This window comes from Aegilops tauschii, unplaced genomic scaffold (genome assembly GCF_002575655.3).
Source record: "Aegilops tauschii subsp. strangulata cultivar AL8/78 unplaced genomic scaffold, Aet v6.0 ptg000734l_obj, whole genome shotgun sequence".
Classification (NCBI taxonomy): Eukaryota; Viridiplantae; Streptophyta; class Magnoliopsida; order Poales; family Poaceae; genus Aegilops; species Aegilops tauschii.
The window spans coordinates 57,501-68,774 of record NW_027332963.1 but is presented as its reverse complement, the minus strand read 5'-3'; the positions used below and the strand labels follow the sequence as shown (position 1 = coordinate 68,774).

At 44.2% G+C, this 11,274-nt stretch overlaps 1 pseudogene; it reads left to right on the top strand.

Moving 5' to 3' along the window:
• The first annotated feature begins 116 nt into the window (after nucleotides 1-116).
• The window catches only part of LOC141033982 (uncharacterized), a 43,922-nt pseudogene continuing 32,764 nt past the window's right edge, over nucleotides 117-11,274 (top strand).

Here is an 11,274-nt window from a genome sequence, read left to right as displayed (position 1 = left end):
CCTGCGGTCGTTTCAGTGACTCAATTGGCTGGCTTCCCTCAGCTCAGACTGGTGTCGCCACCTCTCCCAGGACCGGAATGATTATCCCCGCCCGATGGGTCTACATTCATCCCTGAATGTCGTCGGGTACTCTTCACTTCCCCGCCATTCTTGTAACCGTCACCTGTAATCCGCGCAGGTGTGTCCGCACCCCCTAGAGTGGACGAGAAAGAAAGGATTTTTTCTCGGAGCAACCCCCCCTGGTTCCATACCCAGGAGTTCACTTTCCCGTATGAGCATTCGGTACATATATAAGTCAGTGGAAGAGTCAAAGGGTCACCACTACTGAGGATCTCCCCCCTTATCTTAGAAGGGTCGTCTGAGGGTTCGCCGCGGTTCATTGCTGTGCTTACACACTAGGCTACCCTTCTCCGAAAGCTCCGCGGGACCACCTATCACTAGTCTTCGGCCGGAGGGGTTTATTGCACAAAAAGGCCGGGACGCGGGCTCCCGCAGAGGAAAGCCCAACGAATGTCAGATGCAAAGCCCCGCACCTCATTAAGATCATATTGGCATACTCTCCTAAAAAAAAAAGAGCAGACCCCATTGAAGACGGGAGTGAGGTACAACAAGGCCATTTCCGTCCACCTTCTCACGGAGCCGTACGTGGACGTTACCGCTCATACAGCTCCCAGCCAGCAAGCAGTTAGCTTTCCTCTAGAAGTCATGGAAGTGTGGATAAATCGACAGAAGGTTTTTATTTCTTAAAAAATCGCCCTAACCGTCCTAAATATGGACGGAGAGCGGTCTCGAGTTTTTCGGGGTCCTCGAGATCGCATTTTAGGTCGAGTAGAGACGCTAGGGAGTCTGTGGGCTTCCCTTGGCATTTCAAGATGGCCTCTATCGTCTTTTCGAGAGCCTCCCGTTTGCCCGTCAAGGGGCATTTGACATCCAGAGACAAAAGCAGTCCCACACGAAACTGGGAATTTTCCCCAATGGACGTAACCAGCTCTGCTTTCGCGGTCTCAAAAGGAGAAGCCCCGAACGCTTGCAGTTGCTTTTTTCTCTTTATTCCTTCTAAGCGAGCCTCTAAAGACTCTACTCCTACTTTAAACTTAGAGTCCGATTCTTCCAATTCTTCCAAAGACAAAGTAGAACTTCGTTTTGAGGAGTTTGCCCCCCGTTCGCCGCCGTCCAGCCGGCGGCTACTCTGGGATGGATCGAGGTTTAGGCCAGGGGGCTTGCTCCCTTTCTTCTGGAGCTAAGGAAGGACCTGCGGGTGGCGTTTCCGGTAAAGGGGGAATCTCAAGGAGGGTCTCCAGACCTTCGAAGTGCCCCACCACCAGGGTTGGCGTTGTGTCGACGACCCCCTCTGGCTCCGGGCTAGAGGTAATTTCGATGATCTCCCCGGCCCTTTGTTCCTCGTCACCATCGCAATAACAATAAGGAGACGCGGTGACGTCGTCATCCAGAAGGAAAAAGAAAACCCCAAAGGTACCGAATGGAATTCTACTTGTCGGGCTTGGATTCGTTTCGTTTATCAAAAATCGAAATAATAAATAACAACCCATAAATAAAAGAGAAATTACGATAACAAATCTAAAGTGAAGCCAATCGCTTATAAAAATAAACCAGTCTCCTTTTAAAAGGAACTGGCCAATTCACTTCGAAAAACTACGTTCTAACTTGAGCAGAAAAATTGGTGGCATTTGACATCTAAAGTTTCACCACCCCTACTACTGCCCGAAATCCTGCTTTGGTGAGCTTTCCCCAAGGTGACACCGAAGGTCTACCTCCTTTCGTGCGCCCCTCACCTCCTCCATGAGGATGATCCACTGGATTCATTGCAACATCATGAACAATGGGGCATCTGCCTAAGCACCGGCACCCCCACCACGCTTACGGCTCTATACCTACTAGACCTGTATTCGGTAAAGCTTTCTTTCTATATGCTAATTCTCATGCAGTTCATATTGTCGATATGAGTATAATTGCCTCGAGAAATAGATAAGAATTCCTTCCTTTACCGGTAAATGAATAGGAATCAGGTTAATAAAACCGGAACTGTTTCCGCCTTCCTCTCGAACTGAGCTATTTCTCTGAAATATACAGTTTCACATCATTACAGGAAATCCTATACCTGTGTATTACCACCCGGTATGGAGCCATCGTCGTCTTCGGCGTAGCGTGAAGACCTTCCCACGGTCTTCGAGTCGTTCTTGACTGGCTAGCAAGCACCAGTGGAATTTAACCGCCTTGTGGTCGGGACACCGCCTTCTTCTCTAGAATCACGCAAGTGGTACCGCTCCCCACGGTAAGGAGAAAGACCTTAAGGCATAAACGTAGAGCCTGAGTCCACAAGATAGTATTTTCTCGGTGACGATAGTGGCCATTTTCCGGTTCAGTGGTTGTATCCAGAAAGATTCTAGAGTCATTTGCCGTACCCTCCCAACCAACCATCACATATGTGAAACTCATGTGAAAATAAAAAGCACACAAACTCTTCTGTGTTGGCGAAACTCGTTTTCCACGATAACGTATTTGGTTTGCTGTTGGAACTCGGGCAGAAATGTGTGTCCCGGCTCCAACGCTATTCTAGAAATGCAAAAAATAGAATAATAGATGAATTAGAAAACTCAACTGTTCTTTGTGATTCGGTACCGCTTGAACTAACTGGCCCAATTCTTGGTAGGTACTTATTAGGGGGAGGGCCAACCACCGAATGAACAACGATCTCCCGGTCCCACTTGATTCCTGGGGAATTTAGGGAACCCTGCGGACTTGACTCTTTTAAGAGGAAGAAATTCGAAGTGAAATATCTAGAATATGCTTTACACTCCATTTTCACACAGGTATGCCCCCCTACCTTTCTGTAGATTGATGCACTAATAAGACTCCAAATCCTTGGTTTGAGCATCCCTTTCTTTTGTAACCTCTCTTAGGAACTTCAAACGGAACAAGGCTAGGATCCTAATCTCTATTCCTTCCTCCTTGGCGTCAGATAACTCCAATAAAGCATGACTGAAGTAGATATAAAACGTGTCGAAGAGCAATAGACTCTTTTTTTTTATAGAGCTTATCATTGTCATTGATTGACCAGCATGACTTATGGATTGCATTTTATACTGTGCTATTTGAATAGCGAGATTCTTGAAAGGCGGAGGAAATAGACTTTCTTGCTCCTGCATCATTCTTGCTAAGGGCATCTAAGGAACTAATCAAAGGTTACGAAAGAGAAGGCTTGAAAAGGAGCTTACTTTTCCCGCTAATGCTACTTCCGCTATCTCGTAAGGAGGATACGACTCATAAACCTCCCTTGGTATTTGGGTAGGGAGAAAGATAATTAATTAGACTGAGTGAGGAATGTATACAACTACTGCTCAAAAGGCAATAAGAAGCACGCACTCCTACTAGACATGGAAGGAGTAAACCTAAAATATGCTTTCTTCCCTTATGTTGAATCGACTTCCTTGTCTCTTTCTAGAAAGTCAGCAGCTGGCCCAAGGTGACCTACTGGGAAATGAAAAAACAATTGGTTCAATCGAGTACTTATAAGCCGAACGGAGTTCTCTCTCATATTGTTATGTTTACCTGGAATGCCATAAGCCTGCTCTCAAGGAACAACTCGAATCACTGCTGACGCGGGACTTGCTTTCGCACGGGGAGTTGGATAAATTACCCTCTTGTGGGTATGGCGATAGATAGCAATAGCAACGGATTGATTATGATTATGATTAAGTAGACTGACTGTTGGATGAGCTCCAAAAGGTGGTGAGCCTGATGAGTCAACCAAAGGGAGTGGGCCCTTTAAACCCCTAGGGCGTAAGCATTTCTGCCTATCCAAAATAAGAGGTCAAGTCAATCTTGAATGCGGTTAGTACCTATTAGTATTAGATACAGAATCCTATTTGCTTTGAGCGCCCCTATCCTATATTCTCTCTATCTATAGATGGAGAAAGACATGCTCGATATGAATTGGGACAAAGAAGAAAGTCAAAAGCAGGAGGTAGGTCCGTGGTTTCAAGTTGAGTAGTGAGTGGTTCCTTGAGGGGAGTCGGCAGAAACCTTTACTCATTTGATTTCCTCCCAAAAGAAGGAGGGGTTTTCCTGTGGTAGGCGCCAAGAAAGATACCATGAAATTAGGCACCAGGTACTATCCATCACACTTAGAGTTGGTATTTATTGTTTGATTCGAATCCCTGCTTACCAAACAGTTGTCATAACAGATTTGAATGACGATATCCAATTATGAAATGGCTAGAGGAGGCACAGAGATAAGACAGAACTGATGGTAAGGTAAATCAAAGGTTTTCATTTACCTTATCATCGTCGTAACTTTCTTATCTATTTGTGTATGCTATTAGAAAGGGAAATTCGATACAACCAACGCGCAAAACCTTCCGTCTTTCCTATGAAAACAACTTCCGCCTGGATAGAATAGTTAGCCAACATGAATTCCTGCTTATTGTCCTTCCTACCCATAAGTGAGAGCAAGGCCGAAGTAGAGCATAGAGCTTAGAAGTAGGATCTGGTAATTGGTTCTGCTCAGCAGATGCAAAAAAAGAGGTGTTTTTGGGGTGAGTCCCTGCCAAGCGGCTTTTGATGACGGCGTCGTCAACGTACACTTCTGCATTACGACCCAACTGAGACCTGAGGATGAGGCTCATTAGGCGCTTAAATGTGGCGCCGGCATTTATCAAACCGAAGGGCATCCGCTTGTAGCAGAAGGAAGGGGCGATAAAACTAGTTTTTTCTTTGTCTTCCTCAGCCATATAGACTTGCTGATACCCAGAGTAGGCGTCGAGGAAGCTCAACATCTCGCACCCTGCGGTGGAGTCGACCAGTTTAGTCCTTGTACTTCGGTGGAACCAAATTCCAGTATATGGATTGCAAACCTTTTCTGCTTTGGGTCTTAAGTGAATGAAAGGGTGGGTTAAAAAACCATGGCCAGCCCCCCTCAAGAAATCTCGCCCGTAGGTTACTGATGGGATGCTAGCTGCCGGTATACAGGAAAAACGTGGTGCAGAGCACGAACAAGATGTGCTAACACATATCCCTTATATTTATTGGTTCTACAGAAGATGTATGATAAAGAGCTGGCATTAAGTCATGCAACGCGCTCAGGCTTTATAAGAGGAAAGACTCTCGCCAGTATAGATTGAACGTACGGCGCTTGCTTACAAGACTGCTACTGAAAAAGGCTACCTCTTCAAACTGCTGAATGCCCTATTCCATCTATCTTTCCCTGAAAAAGCGTATACTTTTGTTCTATAAGCAAATAAAGCATACTTCTTTTGCGGATCAAGCAGTCTTCTACCTTGGTGGGTAGCGGAGAATCAAATCAATATCGGAGTATTGCTCTAGCTGCTGCTGAATTAACCTGGATTCAATCGTGACTCTCTGAACTAGGCTGTACTTCGTCTTCCCCTCTGGACCTCGGAAATGGAAAAAAGTTACCGGTGCGTAATTGAAGATTCGGTGAAAACTAGTCGACCTTTCATCACAAATTGAAGCAGAGGCTGTTAGTTGAAAATCCATTTGCAGATCCTGTTGTTGAGGTAGAACCAGCTTCACCAATAGCATAGACTCTATCAGTCGAAGAGATCAGCAGGTACGAGGATAACAGAGACAGAGATAAAGGCTTCGTCAGCAGAGACGAGAGCGGGGCCCTTTTGAAAATCAGAAATAAAAGGGGCGATCAACGAATTGACCAGGTGTAAGCAGAGGGAACTGGAGCAGAGCAATATGTAGCATACTTTTCCGTTCGAGACCCGTATCTAGACCCTTGTGATCGATAGCCGGACCCATGCTGACGGCACCGAAATCCTGCCCCTCCCGCGGAACTAGTACCACCAATAGATAGGCCCGTCCCTTCTTGGGCAACCCTGAAAGTATCTTCTTGTACGGACTGAAACAAGACAAACTACTCGCGGGACCCACTTAAGATCTCTTTCTTTAGTTTTCTGCTTTATTCCTTTCTTAGAAAAAAGTAGCTTCCCTTATTAGTAGCGCTAGTATCTTTTCATAATGATGACTTTTTTTCAGAGCTTCCTAGATTTTGAGAAGCTGAGGCATTGCCGGCTGGGGGGAAATTTGATCGAAACTAATAACAACTAGTCACGATTAGGGACAAAGCTCAGCTAGTATACGTAATGTGTTCAAGGCGCATTTCCTCCAACAACTAGACTAAAGAAAATAAGGGCGGAAGGATTTACTTAAACGTTGTTGCATGAGCGGCTTCTAAATGAGTGGTTGATGATTCACTTTCTGATTATTACCCGCTAGCTATTGAAGCGGCAGTGTGACGTCGGCCCACTGCGGAATGGGTGCCACCTAACTATGATTCGGTGAAGGTTCCACCTTCCTTCCACAGATATAGTTATAGTAGTTCCACTCGATGTGGATCGCGCCCATGCTTGCTCAGCTCCAGGATCAGGCTCCTAAACCTATTTTCAATAAATAAGTCATCTGGTCTATGTTGTTGGAGTTCCGCATGACGCCTTAATCCCACCTCTGTGTCTAAGGAATAGCCTTTTCTTCTTTTCTTTATTGTTCGTGGGAACATGTAAGATTAGCAATGGAAATTTAGCTACGGCCGTCCCTTCCTCAAGCAAACAACGCGAGACTTAGTTAACGAAACAGGAACTCCATCCCTTGACACTAATTTCTGATACAGAAGTGGAATCGAAAAAATGCGGGAAAAATGCACATTCAATATTGAGAAAATGTTGCGTAACTGCCCTTGCCTCAAGGTCTTGAGAAACCAGAAACTAGTGTTCGATGGCCCAACAAATCCTATTGGTTTTCGCAGGGGATGTCATTTTTACAAGCTTTCGCATGCTGAGCGTGACTATGGATTTTATATAGTTATGGAATAACCTTCTTATCCGCGAGTTCTTCGGCCAAAGACTCCTGATATCGCTTGTTGGGCCCTTGATTCCGAAGTACCAGTACCGAAGGCAGACTTGAATGCATTAGGTTGGGAAGCGGCCTAGAAGGTGCTTAAAGATAGGTGACAGTTGTGAAAGTTTAGTCGACTTGTCGGCAGCAACTGACCTTTCTTTCATCAAAAGTAGGAATGAAAGCTGGCATGCAGATAAGGAAATCTCTTTTCTTCTCTTCTACTCGGCTACGGACCTTCTAAAAGGAGAAGCAATAAATACAAAAGTGCTAGGTTTGGATTTGAGTGAGATCCCGGATCGGTAGCTTCAGATATCCCCTCAGACTGGAATGAGAATTTCGATAGATTTCTTTGCTTTAAAGCATAGTTGCAGGTAGGTTATGCTCCTTTGCTTCATCCCTATAGTCTAAGGATTGCCAATCAAACAGTAGCAGTAGACTAGCCATATTCATCTTCTACAGTCTCCTGTTTCCCCCTATTTAAAATGGTCAGCCTGCGCAGCAGAAAAAAAGGCGCTCTAATCGTACTCGAGCCCTTAATCCCCCAATAGGGCTTACTTACCCGAGTCAATTCTTTCCTTCCTGTGCGAAAGCAAGGCCTCTTTCTCGACTTTACTTGAATGCCATTTACTGAGCTATCTTCTTTTTTCTTCTTCTGGCGAAAGCACATTTTATTATTTTACGGAAGCAAGACGAAAGGTCATTTCGCCAATCTGGGGAATAACAGTGAAAGCAATCGATCGGAGAAGCCCCCCCTAGTATTGAGAATGAAAAAGTGGATTCATTCCCCAGGCGTGTGTGTGTGCTTTCCACGGGCCTGATCTCGATTTCTTCTTAAGCTGTTATGTCCTCCGAAGTGAAGTGGATTGGTCGGAAGCTAGACTCCAACAGCATCGATACTCAAATAACCGGCTCTGATACATGGCTTAGAACCTTCAATCTTTAGCCATTATTCCCAGTTCAGGTGGTTAGGTACCAAAAGTTATAAATAGGCCCAATTTCTCCTTTTATACTAGATTTCCTTAACAAGGGCATCCAATTCTTGAAACAAATCACGCTCCCTTCTCTTTCCACTTTCACTTTCATGCCCAGTTCTTTTTCGACTTGGCAATCGTAGCAATTTATGTAAAGCCTCCTGATCCGGATAAACATGCTCGATACATTCTAGTGAACTACGAAGAGAAGCTAGAACGGTGGAAGCCTGAATCCAGTGAGTGCCCATTCTTAATAAACTTGGGAATAGTAGCTCCTATGGTTTCTAGAGCGAGTGAATGAAACGCTATCTTCTTATGAGCGGAGATAGAGAGCTATGTCACAATCAATAAGTGAGATGCTGTGGGCGAGGAATCTTCTGTCACAATAGAGGTCTTCTTTTCGAATTTAAGTGGGACTAGCTTCTTCCTCAATTGATATTACTGACAATCTAGCAATTCCATCCTTTAGAAGAAGATAAGTAAACCATTTCTTTGAATTGCATGATTGAGTGATGGATGCGGACAATCACAAGCCTACTTTGTTTATAGAAAAGAGCGTATAACCCCCGATCCCTACCTGTTGTAGAGAATCTATCGTCTAAACTCTTCTGTGCCATTTGCCGCCTAATACACTATTTCAGTATAATGTTGTTTGCTGGTGCATATCTCTTGATTGACTATTTATTGGTTATTAAGCATTAGTGAGCTGACCTATGTACAAGTTCTGAGTCAACCCCCAGATCTGTATCTCCTTGCCTTGTAATCTCTCATTCATCTATTTATGTGCATGCTTTAGCGAAGTCTCCAGCCCCATAAATATTAGTTAATGCGTGATGCGTAAATCAATAACTAAAACTAAAGTGCCGATCATCCCATGCTACCACAGGATTTTTCAACAACATGACATATTGAGAAAAATCTATGTTAGAGCCGCCATTTCTTTACGGTTACATTAGTGTGGATTGTTCTTCTGATTCTTATAGGCCTGGCACCCTAGCTTCGATAGATTTATTTGATTTTGCAAGCTATGGCACAGGAATGTGATATGGGTCGTATCCCGCACCTCCCTTGATTCCGTGTGAAATCCATCCTAAAAAGCACGAGTTGGATCGGCGTAAAGAACAAGACGAACGTGGTATTATCTCTATTAGGACGGTTATGAGGCTCTGCTCTTTTTTTTCTTTATTCAATATCTATTCTTTGTTTCTTATATTCCGCTAATTGTTATCTTGAATGTATCTTTATGCTTAATAGATAACTGGTGATGCTAGAGCTGTCAAGAAGGCATTGTTTGCAGTATCAACCATCATCTACAAATGCCCATCAAAAGAGACCATTTCTCTTGAAACTTCTGTCCCTCCAAGCATTGTACATCCTTCAGAGCTTCCTGTCTATCCTGCTAGTAACTTCTACTCAGTGTCAGATGCAGCTATACCTTATGGAATGGACATCCAAATCTAGCTATCTTAGCAAAGGAAGTGGCATTCAAATCTACAGGTTTTTCTTCTTTAGCCTTTTCGCCCAGCGTTGTCATTATTGACACGTTTTTGCGATCCCTGTTTTTGAGATCCTCAATGACTACCACCAGAAAGGGAATGTGACCACCATTCTTATTTGAGAAAAGTGTCTCCACTATAGCACTAACGATCCTAGACAGCAGAGAAAGCTTGATTGGAGCTAAGAACTATTTCTAAAGGATCCCTTCCACTCTTGTGTGGAAAGATCTTTCTTCGTTCAGTCCAGTCTGATTTAAAACGTGTTGTCTACTATTATAGGGGCTGTCGTTAGGGTCACTCCTTCTTATGCCGGGAGATGGCAGTTATCTATATTTAGAAATAATAAAGAATATGGGTGTGATTGTCATCACAATGGAGTGATCGAGTAATCAGCCCTGTAGGTTCCTCTCTATTTAGATAGACCCCATCAACATGGCCATTCCCTTCTCCTGGTAGCAAAAACCCATTAGAGGTTTGATTCTCAAAAGAAAACAGACCAGAAACTCGAAACTATTCCTACTCGCCAGGTGGCTTTATCAATTTGAGTTTAAAAATAGGAAAAAAAGGGTGTCAAAAGTAGAAGTATCATATCTTCTTAAGGAGCCCAACTCTAGCTAGAGAATAAGAGGATTAGGTTTTGGCAGGATGCGAGGTGCCAACTTATTAAGCACGAGAGTCGTAAGATCCCGGTTATAGAAGAAGAGTAGGCCAATCCCAATCTTAGGCTGCAACAAACAAGGAAATTCCTGTCATCAAATCGGCCTGATCCCCAAAAGGAAATCGCAATCCAAAATCCCTATATACGATATACGATAGATTCCGGGCACCTTGCTACATGACACTTGTCTCGCATTGCATTACTGACTGCTTCTTCTTCTGATTTCTTTGCTTTGATGATGCCCTTGTCCCAAAGAGAGTTCTTCAGCTGAAGAGTACTTTGGCACCCTAGAACACATCTCCCTCTGGATGAAGCCAACAGGTCTCAGACAAGAGTAGTATCTGTGGCTTCATCGAAAACTATCAGCCAAAATCCAAATAAAATGCATCATAGACCCAGCATCATCCTTCACTGGGAACTACAAAAGCAACATCCAACTTCAACCTGGCGGCCTCTGCACACAAAACCTCCGATATATCATAAAAGATAACCTTTTTTTACAGTATGGGAATTTGGCCCAATAGTCCCTCCAATTTGAAGTGATCAAGCCACCACTGGTACCAGTAGGGAACAGGTACTACCACCTCCTCCAGCTCTAGCTGAGCTCTCCAGTTCTTCTCCATCAGTGAGTTGCAATGGGAGCATCTCAACATCCTCTGGTAGAATCTGTGCAATCCAAGCCTTCTGGGACATCATCCACCCGCAACTGCTTTCTCTCTTGCAGCTCTTTCATAGCAATGGCCTTTATGTTTGGAGGCTAACCCAGGCATCCATCACTCTCCTCCCAAAGAAAAAAGATGCCAACACCGTCGAGGATTTCAGGCCAATCAGTATCATCTCGAGATTCATGAAAATCGTTTCAAAGAAGAGGAACAAACATTGTCTTTAACAACACTCATCCACTTATTGACATTGACACGTATCAATCGGCGTTTATCAAGGGTCGCTCACTCATAGAAACTTTCTTGGTTGTGACAGAACCACTTATCTTTCGCCACAAACATAAGATCCCTATGGTCCTACTCAAGGTAGACTATCGCAAGTCATTTGACCGAGAAAGAGAAGAGTTGTGTCTTAAAGTAAAGACGAGGATGTGGAAATCCACACACACTTGTCTTTCAGGCCCAGCCCACCAGGGATTTCCAAATCGTTAGCGGCGGGTCTTTCTTCTTCTGGGCGAGCTGCGGAGCTACTTTTTCTTTCTTTCATTCCATCTGTCTCTGTATGCTTGGGTGAATGCCATAAGCGGATTTATATGCCCCGGTTC